Here is an 18,408-nt window from a genome sequence, read left to right on the forward strand (position 1 = left end):
TAAACTGGATTAGGCCTGCTTTTATTTGCAGAAAAGTTCACCCACCTTTTGTAAGTCGATTCTTTTTCATTTACATATATTTAAGTAGTACAAACTTTTCAGAAGAAGGCATGATTGTCAAATGCATTGCATAATTTTTTGTCTTGGTTGTGTTCACCAGGACAATGACACTCATGACACATATCTTGCTAACCTTATTCATCTAAGAATGTTAAACCGCTTGCTCTAATGGCAAAAGAGTGACTGAGACTTCTGTTTTGTCTCTTTGAATGCGCAGTGTATTACGGTAACGGGGGCGGGATCTGACCTCCATGTGCGTCGCGTTTTGATTGACATGGCGGAGTCTCCCAGTACGCGTCGCGCCGCGCCAGCAGACAGGCAGGACCCGACCCTGGGAATTAAAACAAAAAAAAAAAAAAAAAAAAAAAAAAGTAACGCACAGCCCTGTGCTTGAAGATTATTTTATTACAGCGAGGTGAGTTCTTTTACACTTCTTTCACACTACGAACCAACCCGGAAAGAAATCAAATCGAGGCCAGCAGACTCGATGTTTGGAAAAAGTTTTCGAAGTGCGTGTCTGTGTGTGAGTTTGGAGAGCTGAGCGCTGACGCCGGCAGTCTGGGCCACTTGGCCAACGCAAAGGAAAAAGGAAAACTGCTTCATAGCTGTGGAGTGGGGGTGAATCGAAACTTGTGGACAGATTTTCCCCGTTTATTCTCAAACAACAAGGAAGAGCACAAAACACTGGGGACGGCCGTGCTGGTTCTTCAACACCAGACGGGTGAATGTGTCGGGCTGCGCGCTTGGAGTCTGCTCTTTGTGGTCCCGATTTCTCAGCTTTCACGAAAGAATGTGTTTTTGTCTCCGAGGACTTCAGATGGAGTGAGTGCGCAACAGGAGAAAACCTTTCCCTTTTCTCTGATTTCTAACAGATCACAGAGCATTGCGCTTCGACTTGTATCGGGGAAATTGTCGGGTGTGTTGGTATCTGCGTAAAACTATGAAGGAAGCGCTTTTAATAATACTTAAAAATAAGTTGGAATAGAAGATGCTGATGCAGTCAGATTTGACAGAGGAGGTTGCGAAATCACTGAATCGACACTATATGAGGTTATATTGCATTGGATAACTGTTGAGAAACGCTGAAGGGAGTAGTGTGAAATCGTCTATCTGTGGAGTTTTTGTGCGGTTACAAAAAAAAAAAAAAAAAAAAAAAAAAGCTTTGGAGAGGAAAAAAAATCCCAACTCCAGCATATCCTAGCATTCCTTCCAGCCAGTCTGTCTCCCTCTCTGTCTCTCTCTCAGAAACGACTACGTGTCTGTTTGTGCAGAGACAAATCCCTCTCTCAGCTTCTGTGATGCAGACGTGGAAATCAAACATTGGCCTCCTGCCTGAAACGATCGATTATCTGACTTGTACGTACCTCAAAGTGAGGGCAGCTCACTGTGGAAGAAGAGCCTTGCCCCATCACTGAAAGATGGCCAGAGAATTAAACATGAGTTGATTTGCAGATTTTATATTTGATTGACAGTTTTTCTTTTCTTTTGATGAAGGGGCAGAGATGTTAGTTGTCATGCTGACATCATTGGTGAGTAATTTGAAATTTGGAGTTGCGCATCTCATGGATCCAGTGGGCACGTTTGGACAATATAGGCTTTGAGGGTTGGTATGGGAGTTAATAACACATTATATACACTTATACCCCTACTTTTTCATGCGTGGTGGTGGTGGGGTGACTGGAGACTCAGAAATCTGATCCTAAATATATGACGTCAGATGACATTCCTTTGGTAAAGGCTGATGTGGTCATGCAGTTTTTTTTTCTTTTCCTTGGAAAAATCTGATTTCAGACTTTTTTTTCTTTCTTTCTTTTGGTGGTGTTGGGAGGGGGTGCTGGAATTGGTTGGGGGATAAATGGGGTTGGCTTCCAGCTGAAAAGGTGTGTTTAGATTTAGAGTGCAAAGGAATTCTCCCTGTGGTGCATGAATGAGCAATTTATTTTGCTTTCAGAAGTCAGGAGCCTCAAAAAGTCTGAGCATCAGAGGATTGTGCACAGTACAGGACATCAGGAAAGCTTTAAATAGGATTCATTTTAGGGAATCCTCGAGCATCTGTAAAGTGATTCATTCCCTTGACTCGTTCTGAAATACTTTCTCAGAATTCCACCTTCTAACTGTGATCCTAACTCAGATTTCAGGAGTTACTTAACAGGTAAGATAGGATTTCTCATGGGATTTGGGAAGGCCCCGCTCTTCAGCCGCAGGATGTTCCTGTTTATATTCAAGATTTTTAACAAAGCCTGCAGCTTGCATTAAACCTTTTACACCTGAGACTAATTCTGAAATCACTGTGGGATTCTGTAATTAATAAATCACTGCAAAGCAGTGGAAATAGCGCATCAATGATGCTGTGATGATCACCAGTATGATCTTTATTTGCCTGTGAAGTGCTCCTGATAAAAGCTGAATAAGGTTTATATCTATTCTTTTCTCTCTTAACATTAAACCTTTGTTGCCTTCAACATTTATACACTAAAAGAATGTAAACAAAGCTCACAGGTTTGTATTTGAAAAGTTATGAAAGCTGTTGATCTTCTGTTTAAAGCAGATTAAATGAAAAGAAAAAAGATCATGGTTGAAAACCTTCTATTTGGCATCTTTAGATGATGTCCTGTCTTCTTGAGTTTTTCCTCTTAATGATCTGTCTGAGAGCTAAAGATGTGTAACAGCATAATTTAAGCAGGTTTTTGGAGTTGAAGTAATGCTGCTGACTGCATGGGACTGTTCTTTTTATTTTTGGTTTAGTTTGCGTGTCATAAAAGTTCCTTTTTCAGGTTTGAATCAAACCCACTGAAATTATATAACAGCAAAAAAAAAAAAAAAAAAAAAAGGAACAGTTGAGGCTGGAGTCAGGTTGAAGGGTAGCTTTTGTTGTTCTGGCCTTTCTGCAACTTACATGAATAGGAAAGGGGTTTGGTTTGAATAACACTTTATATAAGTTAACCTGTTCTGTGACCATTTCAGCTTTCTCACACACACTTCAGTGATGGTGTGTCATATGCCTAAGGGGTGAGAATGTAATACAACGTCTGATCCCATTTAAATGGTGTATCAGTTTGTTTTCTTTCAACTAAGTGTTTGAATGTGGAACTAATTAACAATTTCTTATGAGTAAAAATCTGTTTTTATCAGCTCCTTCCATTAAAAAGAAACAAAGGACTGACGTAAACTTATCCAGGTTTAATTGAGAGGCTATGTTTTAGTGGAAAGGGCAAAATGTTTTCCTTAAATTTTTTGTGGGGATGATTATTCTGGGCACAGTGAGGAAGTTATGTTTTATAAGGACTTGTGTCTCTGGCTTAACTTGGACAAAATTTGCATTCTCTGCAGTCTACCTGCACTGGCTTGAAGTTTGCTACTGGCCCAATAAAACCTTCTGGTACGCCTGGTCAAAACGGGGTCAGGGAGCGGGCAGGATGATACTTGCCTTTGTATGTACATACTTGTGTATCTGATGGTAACCTAGAACATGTTATCCAATGGGTAATGTTACTAAGCAGGGCTTGTGTATCATGGACAGAAGCTGGTGAAGTGATAGAGTTACACAGTCCAAACAATGCTGTCCTGGAAAGTGTGTGAGAGCATGTGAAAGAGCTGATGAAGAGCAAGAGGAAAAAAATAAACTCATGATAAATGCCTCTAAAGTTTTCAGGAATAGCTCTTTGGGCTTCTTGAAGAACATTACAAAGCTCTTCTTTGGATGCTGGCAGCCTATTGTTCTCTTCTCTGTCAAGATGATTCCAAACTGCTTCAGTAATGTTGAGATCTGGGCTCTGGGGAGGACTCATCTCTCCATTAGACCTGTTGCCACAGATTTTTGCTCCAGTTCTTGTATATTTGGTGTACTTTAGCCTTTTATCCTTGTTTTCCCTTTTTTAAGAATGTGTTCTTGACAGCCATCCTTCCACAGAGACAATGTCTGTTGATGTTTTTGCCAACGGTAGAAATGAAGGCCCACATGCATCTCTCAGGCCCTGTTTCAGGTCTTTTGCTGGATTTTTTCCTATTTCTTAAGGCCATTTGTTATTGTTTTGTCCCTCTCCTGTGCAGTTTCCTCAAAATTTTTAGGGACACACTACACACAATGCTGAGATATGCTACGTTCTTGACTGCTAGATATTTGGGAATCAACTTGTGGCTAAACTGTTTTATATTTGTCAAACTTGCAGAAGAAAGGAGCAAATAATGTGTATTAGTGAAGTACCTTTTAGTAAAATGTTAAATGGGTTCTTTGCAAAAATTGTTATGTGCAGAGAAAATAATGGTTAATCCCTGGAGTTAGGTAGCTTTTCGTTACTTAAATGATTCCTAAGTTGGTGTCAAAGCTTAAAAAGCAGAAAAGCAAACTTTAATAGAAATGGTCAATACAGGAAAATGTACAATGAAAATGAGAACAAAAGCAGCCAATGTCCAAAGAAAAGCCTGGAGAACTGTTGCTCCAGATCACTTTAAAAGGTAATAAGAAAGCCTCAGTAGAAGCAAATTACGGAGAAATGAGAGTTGGTGCCCTGCAATGGACTGGCGACCTATCCAGAGTGTACCTGCCTCTCGCCTGCTAGTTGTTGGGATGGGCTCCAGCTTCCCAGCGACCCTGAATTGGACTAAGGGCTATAAAAAATGAATGAATGAAGTTGGCTTAAGATTTTTGCACCGATGCTGTTATTTTTATTTTTATTATATTTATAATTACTGATTACAACCATTTGAAACTTGGCTCGTATCAGCTGTTCGTATTTGGAGTATTTTATCCCAGATATTGGTTCACTTTTTAGCCATGTCTGCCGTTTTATAACACCTGCTGTCAGTGGTGCCGTGCCATCTGCTTCTCCAAATGCAACAGGTGTCCTCAGAAAGATTGCTGCCTTCAGTATTACTGTAGCTAAAGCACTGTTTGGGTCAAAGTGAAAAAGCTGCTTCCTGCTTCCTTGTGTGTGATGAGAGGTCTTGGAGTGGATGTGATCAGGCGTTCCTCTCCTGTGAGGTAAAGGCATCACACCTGGAATGAAGGAGGAGGACGACTAAGGCAGTTTCTCTTCTTCTTGTCTCTCTGGTCTCTTTTCCTAGTGGAAGATTATAAAGCACACAGGTTTTCCCTGTGGTGAACCAGCTTGTTGCATAAAAACTGCTTAGTTGTGATTTGATGATTTGCAAAGAAGCTCTGGAAGGTTCACCAACACTGAAATACTTGCTTGTTTTTACCAACAGTAAATGAGAACTGCTGGACTTAATACTGTATATGCATAGCAGTTTGCATTAACAGCGTATGATCCATGTTTGTATGGATGTTTTTTATTCCTTCAAGATAAGAGGTTGTGTTGCATTTCCAGTTCACATAAACACACAGAAATTAGGAGCTGCATGGAGATGTGCCTGAGGAAAAAAAAAAAGCTTTGTCTCGCCTGTTACCTGCTGCATGATGCTTTCACTTTCGATTTCCCAGCTTTTGACTTCTGTTTGCTGTTGTCTTTCTTCTTTTTTTTCTCCCCCTCTGTTTCTCAGCCCTCTTTTCTCTGCCATATAAATGGAGACTTTTTGTTGAAGTATCCCAGCATCCCATGTTTGCTTGGCATAGAGATGTAATGTTTACCCTCCTCCTCTCTTTTTTCTGTTTCCCTGCCATCCTCTCTCCTTCCTTGTGTCTGCGTCTCTACAAAGTCCCATTTCCCCCCTTTTTTGTCTCCTTTGATAATTTCCTGCATTGTTGGCAGTGGGTTTAAGAGGAGATAAAAGAGACCTTTCAACTTATTATCCCATCCATCTTCCTCAGTCTACCTCTTATTTTTAATTCCTAACAAAAAACTAATGTTTAATTTAACAATGAGTCTGACCTTATATTTTATCAAGTACTTGTTTAAGTAAATAATATTCATAACAGAAATACTATTTAAAAAGGGTTTTGGTCCATAATGATAAATTAATGATTGATTTATTATACCCAATATAATAAATAGTTGCCATATTTAAAATAGATGACTGATGGCTTACTGTTCGGGACAGCATTATTTATTAGAGTATACAGTAAGTATTTGTCCAAATGACAATTTTTAATAGCTTATATGCATGTGAATAAAGCATGTCTGTCTAAGATGTGACTACACCAAAAACATTGCTCCAGCTGAATGGTGATGAAAGGAAAAGGCAGTCAGAACATGACTGCAGCTGTATAACAGATATTATGTTGATCAGGCTGTCAGGTTTTCTAATCAGTTGGTGAAATTTTGTGGACATCAGCATGTAGAAAAGCTGCAGAGATTCTGATATGGTTTATTGCTGTTGGGTTGGCCCGCTCTGCTTGTGCCCTTGTACAGTTTCTCAGGGGAGTCATTCATGGCAATGACTTGCTGAAGAGCTGCCCACTGCTCTCTCTATGTGTGTGTGTGCGTGTATGTGGGTGGTTGAAGGGATAAAGTGTGCACCTGTACATACACAGCTCTGAGTTAACACACATGCATGAAACATACACACACACAGAGTTAGCTTTACGTGCCTGTATTAGCATGCCAGGCGTGTTGTTGCTGCTAGTTGGCAGGCCCATGGAAAGTTCCGTCTGTCGTTAATAGCTGTTTTTATGCCTGACTGTGACCATGTTGAGTGTGTATCTCAAGCGTCTTGAGTCTGCAGGGAGTTTGGGTTCTCCTGTTTGTGTGTGTGTGTGTATGAGTGGTTAAGTGAGAGAATTGAATGTCTAAATGATTATATATCTAATACTAAGCTGTTTTGACTGGAATTGAAAGTTATACATGCACATAGGTTTAAGCATGCCTCTGCTTTATGTATTGCTCTCTTTTTGGATGCAAGTGATATAGTTGTGTGTGACAGTGCTGTAAATGCAGTATGCACATGTTGAGCAGGCAGGACCAGAGTTGGGGGCTCAGTTGAAGGAGGAAGTAGGTGCTCTTTAATAATGCAAACCGACATTTTTTTATTGCTTTTCCTTGTTAAACCACCCTCCCTTCTACCGCTGCTCTGTCACTCCTTTCATGGCCTGCAGACACTCTCCCTCCCTTGCCGCTGCCATGTCTACCCCCCACCCGCCTCAACTCCACATACCTGTCATTTTTTCCTCTTTATTTTGCGTTTACAACCCACATCTACTAGACTAATGAATGCAGATGAAAATGGAAAATACGGATGGAGTTATTAATGCCATTTACACTGAAATTAATTAATTAAAACTACAGCCTATTGTTTTGTATAAAATATTCTGTTTGATCATGAGTCTTAAAAGATCCCTTTAAACCACAATGACAACAGTCAAATCACATTTTTCTCCTCTTTTAAGGCCACTTTTTAAGATTCAAAAAAGCATTTCTAGAGGCTTCTTAGATTTCTCTGTACATGGTGTAGACACGGCCTCAGGTCTCCTTTTTTTCCTTCACATATCCCCTCCCTGCCCTCAAGCCGGACCCCCCACAAATCACCAAAATATCCCAAACTTACATCCCCACACACATACACATGCACACCCCTGAACTAGTGTGTGAAATCCTGAGGCTGATTGAGGAGGAGGAATGTGACCTTCTGACCCTGTGCTGTGGGGAGGGGTGTTATAAGTGTGTGTGTGTGTGTGTGTGTGTGTGTTTGATGCCAGGGAGCAAGTGATTGTATGTACACTTTCCATTGGCTTGCTATTTCCAGAAGTGTCTTCTCTCATTTTTCAGCCACATTTTCTTCTAATGGATTAAACACTGACACCTGCATGTTCCCTCTGTCTGTGTCTCAAACACACTCACAAACATTCATAAATAAACCATGAGCTAGTCATGGAATTAAGCATGTAGAAAGGATTCATTCATGATTTGCGTGCTTTCTTGTACATTTAAAGAGTGTGTGGATGCAGAGGATTCTGTGGGTGTATGTATGTGCACATCTCTCAGACCTGATTGTTGTCTTGTCTGTGAGGGTAGACAGGTTTCTCATGTAGGTGTGACTAAATAGTGTTTCTCTCTCAGCACCCACACACACATGCACACACAAACACACACACCACCCACTGAGCAAGCTTTTTCATGGCCCATAAAACTGATGATCTGAATGTCTCTTGGGGGTTTGTCTGCGTCTTCATGCTCCTTCATCCAAAAAAATAGTGTCTCATGCATCTGCGTGTGTCTGTGCCTGTGAGAAGAAGGGGGGAAGGTAGAATTCACTTTTTGACTCGGCATAGCTGTCTTAATTAAGACTCATGGCATCCAGCCCTGATGGAGCTCGGCATTAGTGGCAGAGGCATGCTGTGTGCAGGCCTGGACGGCAGCAGGTCCACTGGCAGTGAATGTGGGCTTATTGTCTGGACTCTGTGGTTGTCCTCCCTCACTCCTCTTTACAAGCCGCTTGTAATGTAGAGCTGATTACAGTGATTGTAGGTCATTGCACTGAAACACATGGTAATGCCGAGGTCTTTGAGCCAAAGAAGCTTTAAAGCAAACTTCGCAGCTGAAGCCAAAGATTGAAAATGATTTTAACAACTAAAGCTAAGTGATAGTCACACAGTTTTGTTATAATATTCTGCGTGTATGTGTATACCTTTGGTTCCAACATGCTTAAAAAATAGAGCTTTTACTCAACCATCATGCCTGTAGCTCCACTGCAGAGAATACATTAATCACAACAAAGTTGTTAGTTTAACTAAGAAAATGAGCAATAGACATGTTTGTTGTGTATGTATGTTCAAAATGGCGTAGTTTCACATTCCATCACTATGAATTGTAAGATGGTCACGTATTTGTAAGCCATTGTTTTCTAAAGAGCAGCGCTTACTGATGAACAATAAAATGTGTAAGCTGTAACCATGTAGGCTTAATAACTCCCTATCCTTGCATTTTCTAATGTTTAGACCTAAGCATGTACATTAATTGTAACCTTAACTTTTCAAAGGTGAGAGAACAGTAGAAAAGTAGGAGTTGGGAGAAGTTAATAAAAGTTCAAGGACTGGAACAATGCACGTGACAAGTCTCAAGCTAGTTATCTGTTGTATGGAGGTTCATGGATAAGAAGCATTTAAGACCATATGAACCCTCTCGATGTATTGTGACATGAACTGTTGACTTGTTAAATGAACTAACACCAAAGTTGTATGGAAAACGTAATTATGTAATTTTTGTGCTGTGGACCAGTGTTTCTACTTCATGGTCTGTCATGACATTGGGTTGCACAGTATTGATGTTTCAGTTTCAGAGAAGACTCCTAAGCTAAAGGCTAAATATATTGTGGATTATGGGGTTAAAGTTTACACTTTGTGCATATAAAAATAAAATGTATATACATTTTTCTTTATGATCATCTGTGTAATGAGTAATTTTGTCAACAGCCTGAAACTTAAAGCTGTAGATTTTTTTTGTCTGTAGAGCAATAATGAAAGTATTGTCTGTTGCCTGTGAGGGCATACATTCTGTTGTGTGTATGTGTTCATATTTTGTCTACCCATGCTTGTTTTTGTGCATCAATGTTCAAACATGCTCAGTAGATTGTGTGTGCACGCCCGTCTGTGTGTCGATGTGCGCAGTGAGGAGGAAGTGGCTGTGTTTGTTTAAACTAAGCACGCTCAGCCATGTGGGACAATTTAGCGGGAATGAGCGCCTTAAACTCCCCCCTCCTCTCAGCCTTCTCCAGTGCTACATTGCACTCCTCCTCCATCTCACCCCAGCCCAAAACCCTTCTGAATGGGCGGCTGTCTTTTGAAGGCTGAGGGGTTGTTTGGGAAGTTGGGCCAATAGTGTGCGTAGTGGGGGAGGAAGATGAGATGAAGAGCCGAGACAGGTTAAAGCTGGAAATAGGGTGCAGGAGGAGTATAGGAAGAGGATGGAGGCAGTTTAGGAGCTGGTGCTTAGAAATCAAAGTGTAACTAATGTTCATTACCCACTGATCCTTTCTTGTGAAAGGCATGCAACCACTAAAGTTATACATAACACACTCTCTGCTTTCTCTGAGTTGCTGTTTGGAAATGATCCAGCTACACAAGGAAAACACCATATTTGTGCTAAAGGGCTGTATTACATGGAACCAACTGTATTACACACTTATAAAGTGGAAGGACATACAGTGGAGAGATGAATGAGGATGTGTAGCTAGTTCTGTATAATGTTAAAGTAGAACAATATTGTCATGGCTGGGATGCAAATGCATTTCTGATGCCTTTGTAAGGTCTACTGAAAGCCCACATAGTGGATTGTTTTGTATTGATATATATATATATATGTGTGTGTGTGTGTGTGTGTGTGTGAAGGACAAAGAATGAATGTTTGAACTTGAATCCACTCCTTTCTTTAAATCACTATGACAACAAGGATAACGTACTATGGATTTTGTATAATGTCACACATTACGGAGCTTAAATAGAAACACAAATGTGTCAAAGAATAAAGTTTCACAAAAATCTTAAAGTATTAATCAGTTCTGTAAGTCTGAAAACTACAGGTCAGTTCTCCAAAGAGAATACATTTGTCCCATTTCTTTTTACATGTCTAAGTACCTAATGAACATACTCAGTTTGGCACTTTAATTAATACTACCCCCGAATGTGGTATTACTTTTCCACTTGGTACAAAGTTTGGTTGCAGACACAGAGGCCAACCCCCCCCCCCCTGTACTGTTAGTGATTAGATAAATCTGATTGGTGAGTCAAAACTTTGCATCATTGGATATTCAATCAGGAATGAAAAGGGTGGCATAAAAGTTTTGTCCTTGCAGAACTGACTTGTATTTCAGACTTGCACAATTGATTAGTACTCAAATTAAGTTCAATTCATCTTTATTTGTAAAACATCAACTGACAACAAAGTCATCTCAAGGAACTTCCAGAGATACAGTTCATTGTAATTAAATCAAATTGAGAATATTATCCATGTTAGTGCAATTATTGATAAATTTGTTAATGTAAAGCAGATCAATTTTAAAAAAGGATGGCTAAGGAAACCAGTTGATTGTATTTAATCTTCTCTTTGAGTCAATTCTGTGATGAGCATGCACGAAGTTGCAGGTGACAAGCTGGTTCCCAGCAGAACCAGCTTTAGGAAGGCTGGCCATCTGCCTAACCTGGTTAAGCACGGTCCTTGTAGACTTGATAGATACTGTACTATATTGGTCTATAAAGTTCCACCTAGTTCCTCCACAGAGATGTAAGGTGAGGTGTTATAGCACCTGGAGAAAACGGTCTTCTGTGCATGCAAATCATTTCTCCTATGATTCATACTCACTGTATGAGTATGAGTATTCATTTAATCTTGTTCCATTGCTTCAAGTTTTGTGAAATCTGGACTGGAGTTTTTTTTTCCATAACCATGGTGAAAAGAATCAAAATATTCCTCCACCAGCTTTCTTCATGGCGGAGGAAAAAAAAATCATGACTCTGTTTCGTTTTCCTTTATAACTGTGTTTTTTATGCTTTTTGTCTGATCTTCTTTTTTATTCTTTGTATGTTGTGTATAACATAAAGAGACAAGGTGAAACATTTCTGTTGCCTAGCATAACCTTCATTTATTCAATCTGAGTTATTGCTTGCACAACAGAAGCTTACCTAAAGGCATGCATAGTTTTTGGTCAAAAGGTTAAAGAGCAGTAGGGTAAGAATTTGGGAAAATGATGTATGGATGTTAAGACCGAGTAGATTTAAGCTGGTCACTTCTAGGTAGTATTATCTACAAGTTAACCACTGGAAAGCAGTACGCAGACTGTATGTATGTGCGTACAGCCTGTCATGCTACCAAAAGTCAGCCCAACTTAGCATTTAGTCTCCTGACCTGTAAGACAGGCTTTCTGCGTGTGGCCAGACTGATCCATGAATATCCAAGGTGTTAGGAAAGGGTTAGCTGTGAGCTCTGCTCGAGCTCAGTGCTCAGTGCTCAGCGGAGAAAATCTTTTACTGTGGTGGGCCAGGAGGAGGAAGGGGAGGGTGGTATGAGTTAGGGAAGGAGAGAGACGAGAAGGAGGGGGAGAAAAGGACAAAAGGAGAAGAAAAATCTGGAAGCACTGCCACGAAGAAGAGTGAGTCATGTTCATGCGCTTGTGGGAAAATAGCCACTTCCTCTGTTTTAAACACACACAAACAGCAACAGAATTCGGCTTGTTCTAAGGGCAGTCTGCCATATTGGTCTTAAGAGTAATATTGAAGATGAAGTTGGAGATATCATAGATGGAAAAGATGTTATAGATATTGATGAGTCTGGTGGATATAACAAGGACAATGACTGACATGAGTTTTACCTCACCTTTACTACTATGATAATATGGGGGTGGGTTTTTGTTTTAACCAGTCTGAGTTGTGTTTTATTGTATATATGTGTATGGTCATCTGATTGTGATATCAGGCTGAGTAAGCTGGTAAAGCTCAGATACTCTCAGTTGGCATAAAAGAGTGCCACTCTGGCTGCTAATCGAGATGAAACCATATTATAAAGTCAGTTTGTGTCTGTGTTTGGCTGCTGTGTTACTTGTGGTTACTCTCAAACTCCCACACAATGACCCACATTATTTCACTTTATTAGTTTCTTGCTTCTTCTTGCATCCCCCCCCTCATACACTTGAATATAAATCTGCTTTTCCCTTCTCTCGTCTGTAGTTACGTCGTGGCTACGTGGCAAGCGTTGGACTGTCAGGGCCTCTGCTGTGGGTTTACTGCCTACTGGCCCCCAGCCCAAACACACACACACACACATACACACATGTCCAACTCATAGTTGTACTGCTGCAGGAGGGAGGGTTAGCCTCTGCAGATGTGCACATTTGCTGGAGATAGCGGCGCTGTGCTAATGTGGAGCTAGCTAGCTGCGAGCACAAAACTCAACATAGACAGTGCAACATAGAGCTTATTGTCAACCCTGTTCTCTTATGAAAAGTGAAGAGCGTGTCTTATACTCTTGGCTTGATGCTTAATTTGCCGGACTCATTCAATTTTCTCTTCCTCTCTGTCACACACACAAACATTTACTGCCTGCTGTCTGTGGTATGACAGGCAGGAATAATGTTTGCTCTGCAGCAATAACACAATTAGGATTCCACACATTTCTCCCTCCACACACACTCTACCTCTGGGCCCCTTGTCTTCCTATTCCAATCTTCCCCATTCTCCTCTTTTCCTCCCCTTTCCTCTGGTATTATCTCTTTACCTCCCTTCTTCTTTCAGCTATACTTTGTATCTGACCTTCTCTTCATTAACAGATTACTGTCAGTTCCATCCTGTGCAGACAGGCAACTAATAATATTGATATGATAACACCTGATTACTTTGTTTTTCATAAAACTGCAGAGCTGTGTCAATCATGTGTCCCTCTGTGTGTGTGTGTGTATGTGTGTGTGTGTGTGTGAATTGTAGTACTGTTACAGTCTTTCTTTCCAGTCCACTGCTCTTCCGCTTGGGGTTTGATGCAGGTGATCTTCCACCAAACACCAATTAACCTTTCTCTGTCACACACACACACACACACACACACACACACACACACACACACACACACACACACACACACACACACACACACACTTAACCGGAAGTACTCTCCCACAGTTCCTGACCTGAGTGTAGTCATTTCCCCTTTATTTTGTTCCCAAGGAAAATTGATGCTTTAATTACCCCTCCCTCTCAACTTCTACTAATTTTTCCTCTACTCTCCATCCACTACATTGTCATCTTTCTGACCCTGTGTTGTGTGTTGCAGGTGTCATCTTGATTCTGTGTGCATATATGTGTTATGTAACAGCAGTCTCTCCCTGGGAATGGACTGCTGCCTCTTTGGGATCAGCTTTTTACTTCCACCCACCCAATACTGTGGCAACTGCCTATGAGGGAAGCCGATGGTACACCATCAGCCACTTGGAGAGGGGAGCTGCATTTTCACAGGGTACTGGAATGTAATGAAGGCGGGGTCTTTCCAGGAAGTGGATGGCAAGAGTCAGATCCTGGATTTTTTTTTCTTTTTGCCCCAGTTACTGAGTAGGCACCTTAAAAAAGGCTGATTTTTTTAAAGTAATATATGATTAATTTAAAGTTATTTGCATTGTGTATAATGACAGCTACCATAGTAATGTAAGAATAACTTCTAATCTTAAAAAGCTAATTGTGGTCAAAAAGAAGAGAGAGACAAAGAAAGAACTGATTTAAAGTCACTGGGTCATCTGTTTCTTTGCCCATGTCCCTGGAAACTTGTCTTGATGAGAGGATTGGCTGGATGGATGGACTTAGATGGATGGATGGGAGGATGACAGGGGAAAAAGGCTTTGCTCAGGGTGCTCATCGTGTATGTGTGTGCGCACACATACACAATGAGTGGAGTAGAGAGGAGTCCTGAGGGTGTCGTTTACCAGTCATGACTTGCCTGTGCTCTGATGCCCGGCATTTGGAGGAAACAGGGAAAAAAAATGAGACAAGGAAAGAGCGAGAGAAAATGAAAGAGGAAAATAGTTTGAGCAGGAAATTTGGACAAATGGAGTAACCGACACTGGTGTTTTATGCTCTCTAATCTTGAATTAAATAAATTCAGAGTGATAATTTTGGATTTAATGTGGAGTGAAATACAATGACAGCAAATTATGCCACGTGGCTGCAAACAGAAAAAAAAAACATTATAAATTGTTGTAATCATACAGGAGACAAAGGCCTGTGGCAATAAAGTGTGAATATTTTAAACCCATAGCCAGGCAATTATCTTATCTTTGCCATCAGAATGCTTTTTTCTGTGCAGATATTCTCAATTAAGCAGGTTTGCAAGGCACAACAGGTTTAACTAGTTCATTCTCACTAAATTTGCGCTGAAAATGTGAAGTAGCATGCTGAGGACATATCTACATCTAATAAAATAGATTAGTGTGCTCATTTCATTGAACAAGGACTACATTGTTTTAGCACCCTCTACTCACATAGTGCCATCAAGGTTAAATTACCTGATTAAAAGTTTAAGATGCTTGTTAAGAAAATTGAAAGTTCTTAAAGCAGCAGCTGGCTGGTGGAGATTTTAACACCATCAGATGTGTTTTCTTTTTTTTTTTTTTTATGTGCTGCATGTCAACTGTTTAGGAGTAAAAAAAGGTGCCTTAAAGTCTAAAGTTTAGGAAGTTTGGAGAAGAGCTTGTTCATACACAGTTTGCAAGGGAAACACGTGTGCACTCGTATGTGTCCATTGCATTCCACCCCACCCCGCTTTGAGTTCTACTTCTTGGATGACATATCATTACAGCAATTACAGGGCAGGAGGACTTCAGCCATACACACGCGCTGAGGCGTGCACACATAAAGGTGCTGTACAAATGCATGCACATGCATATGCAAGCCAAATGCAAATTGAAGAACAAACTGAAATGCTGAATTTTGACTCTTTGCTGTCCCTTACTTTGGGCCGCTCGGTGCCCTCTTGCTCTCTTCTCTTCTTGGTCTCTTGCGCTATCTCTTTCACACACACACACACACACACACACACACACACACACACATGCACATACCGTCTGTATATGTGCTGAAAGCTGCTGGTCAATGTGGGAAGCAAAAGAGGTTCCATCATTTATAAATCCCCTCTCTGTCGCTTCCAAGTGTGTGTGTGTGTGTGAGTGGAGTGTGTATCAGTGGAAGCCATGCACAGCATTCCTTTTTTGTCTTCCTCTCCACCCTACTTTTTCTTTTCCCACCCCTTCCCTAATTTTTAGCATCTTCCCTTTTTTACTCCACCTCTCTCCCTCCTGGTGAAAAGGTACCAACTGAGTCTATGCATTTTTTCTTTTTCTTTCTTTCTCTTTTTTTTGTGTGTGTGTGTGTGTGTGTGTGTGGTATTAGAAAGAGGGTGATTGAGAGAGAGAACCCAGGTCTCTCCTAGACTGAATAACTTTTGTAAAAGGAGCTGGGGTTGAATGGGAGTAGTGTTGGCAGCAGTTTCCCACCATATTTAGAAGCTACCCCCATTTCCCAAACATTCATGCACAATTGCACATTTCAGTGCATCTGTGCATGTATTAAATGCCATCACAGACTGTTATTGTCAGCAGATAAGATGAGTGTAAAAGGCCCTGGATCAGTCCTAACCATGCTTTGTTTAACTGTGTTTGTGAACGAATAAGATTTTGTGTGTGCTCTGCCATGAAAAGTCATTCAGTTAGTTCTGAGTACGGACACATGAGAGCTTTCCTATTCCTAGCTAGTCAACACACCCACTTTGAGAAAGTGGATACCTTTTACCTGTTTCACTTTTCTCTCTGTTATCTCTCCTCTTCTATCACTTCTACATGCACATGATAAAAATATGTTATTTTAATCCAAAACAAAGCATAATGGATGCTCTGACTTAAACAGGAAACACTATGAATGAAGCATTTCACCTCCATTGAAAATGTATTCATTTTTAATGGACAGGGTGTTGCAGTTGGTTGGTGACAATTTAAAAAAAAAGAAAAAGAAGATGTATTCATCCTATTTTCGACACACTAATTGGAAGCTATTGTCCCAACTTGATTTATGGGTCATCACTGAGATCAGTGCAGGAAAGTTAGATCTGAACTCATGACTAATTAACCACACAGTGACGGACAATAACATTGACTCCCAGATAGAGTTCAGTTTCAATTCTCCATCTTGCTCACTCATTTCTCCTTTGTCTGATGTGCCTCTAGTAAAACCCACTCTTAGTAAAGTTCTCATCTCTAACAGAGGCAAGAAAGTCAGGCAGTATTTGCACTTAGTTTTTCCTCCACTCTATGTATGCTTTTTACATGCATAGAAAACCCAACAAGGCTAAAATATTGGGTCTGTAAATGTGTACAACTTTTATATTGAGAATGTGTCGGGAATCGTGGACATTTTTTTAGCTAAACTGTGTGTGTGGTTATTTTTTGTGCTTAACAAACATGCATGCTAGAAATTTACATTAGCTGACAGCTGATTGACAGCTTGGTGTTTAAGGGTTTTCAGATGCAAAAATGACAACGTTGAAGCGGCCTTCTTTCCTGTATTTAGCATTGTGGACAGGTGGGACCCATTAATTTTCAGCTTGATGATAGTAACTTGGTTAGGAGGCAGTTTTACATATCAGTCTAGATGTTTTTTTTATCTTTTTGCTATGCGTAGTTATGCTGCAAATGCTAAAACAACACTTTAAAAGACACACCAACCAAGCTATTTAAATACACCACATCTATGCAAATATTCCTGTGTGACAATTACAGATAATCTCTTTCATGCTACTTTGTCACACACACCCTCAGATGAGAAATCAAGGTCACTGCCCTCTTGGACATTAAATGAGAAAGGTTCAGCCTTCTTTCTGTCCAGCTTTTTAGACATTTATAGATTGCCATCTAATCCACTCCTTCTCCTTTGATAATAGATATTTTAAGACTGCGGTATTACATCTTAAAAATCAATGCTTGTCTCTTTTTGTGACACAATCACTTTTAAAAAGCGCTATGTCTTGTCAGTCATGATTCATCATCCTCAACTAAGAAAAAATAAAAATAAAAATACACACTGACCAAAAGCTAAACCTCTAACAAACTTTAGTGATTCAGTTTGTGATGTTGGTCACATGTTCAGATCACTGTGGACTGCACAGAAAAATGCCAAAGTTACAAATAAATTTATGATGAGCCCCTAATGTGACAAAGACCAGCAGTTGTCTGTTGTAATTCTTATCAGGGCTTTGATTTGTCATTCAGAAATCATTTCTTTACATCATGAACAAAATATTTGTGGCTTAAAATAGAAGAGGAAGTGGACATGTTCAGTTTCTCACAGTCTTTATTTAGAGTTTTTGTTTATATGATGGTTAGAATTGCTTCATCACCGCAAGAAGGTTCCCTGTTTAAAACCTTGACTGGTACCTTTTTGTGTATCAGTATAATGAACTGGCCACTGAAAGGAAACTGGAAATGCCCAATTATAGTGGGTGAGATAGACTCCATCTGACCCTGGGCAGCATAAAACATGCAGAAAATGGATAGATGGAGATTCTGAATGAGTTTAATTAGGCTAAATTCAATTAAAGTTTCTAAGATCAGACATAATAAGAGCCAGTAATACAAGCCATCACATATTTTTATTGTTTAGAGGTTGCTCAAGTTTGTGTGTGTTTTGGTTTCTTTGGCTGTGTGAATGGTTGTAGGGAGACAGAGGTGTGAAGCAGTCGACTGGAAATAAGTCAGACAGTCTGTTAGGTGGCTGTGAATATCTACTATGCTTCATCAGGATGGACAAACTGGAGTCACTGGGTGTATATGTGAATAACGAATGGCTGTATGAGTAATGACTGTCGTGTTATGAGGTCAGAGCTGCCACTGGGGCTTCTGTATGTCTGTCTGTCTGTGTGTGTTTTGCATCTTGGTGTGCGCTTTACTCTATGCATCTTTTATGTCAGAGAGGCAGTTTTCACGCTTATACAAGGC

General features: G+C 40.2%; 1 protein-coding gene and 1 long non-coding RNA gene across 3 annotated transcripts in view; one reads left to right on the top strand and one right to left on the bottom strand.

The window, feature by feature from the left end:
- Nucleotides 1-340: 340 nt before the first annotated feature.
- fndc3ba (fibronectin type III domain containing 3Ba) overlaps nucleotides 341-18,408 on the top strand; it is an 87,678-nt gene continuing 69,610 nt past the window's right edge. The window contains exon 1 of one of the 2 annotated variants that reach the window (XM_041971149.1): nucleotides 341-882. The gene's annotated coding sequence lies outside the window, so the exon portion shown is untranslated. The remainder of the gene's footprint in view (nucleotides 883-18,408) is intronic. The other variant, XM_041971148.1, reaches the window with a different exon arrangement.
- On the bottom strand, nucleotides 8,825-16,882 carry LOC121630720. Its single transcript, XR_006008582.1, has 3 exons — nucleotides 16,872-16,882; nucleotides 14,894-14,896; nucleotides 8,825-9,252 (listed from the first exon to the last, which is right to left on the bottom strand). It is a non-coding gene; the product is annotated as an uncharacterized LOC121630720 (long non-coding RNA).

The sequence above is a fragment of the Melanotaenia boesemani genome, chromosome 20 (assembly GCF_017639745.1).
Source record: "Melanotaenia boesemani isolate fMelBoe1 chromosome 20, fMelBoe1.pri, whole genome shotgun sequence".
NCBI lineage: Eukaryota > Metazoa > Chordata > Actinopteri > Atheriniformes > Melanotaeniidae > Melanotaenia > Melanotaenia boesemani.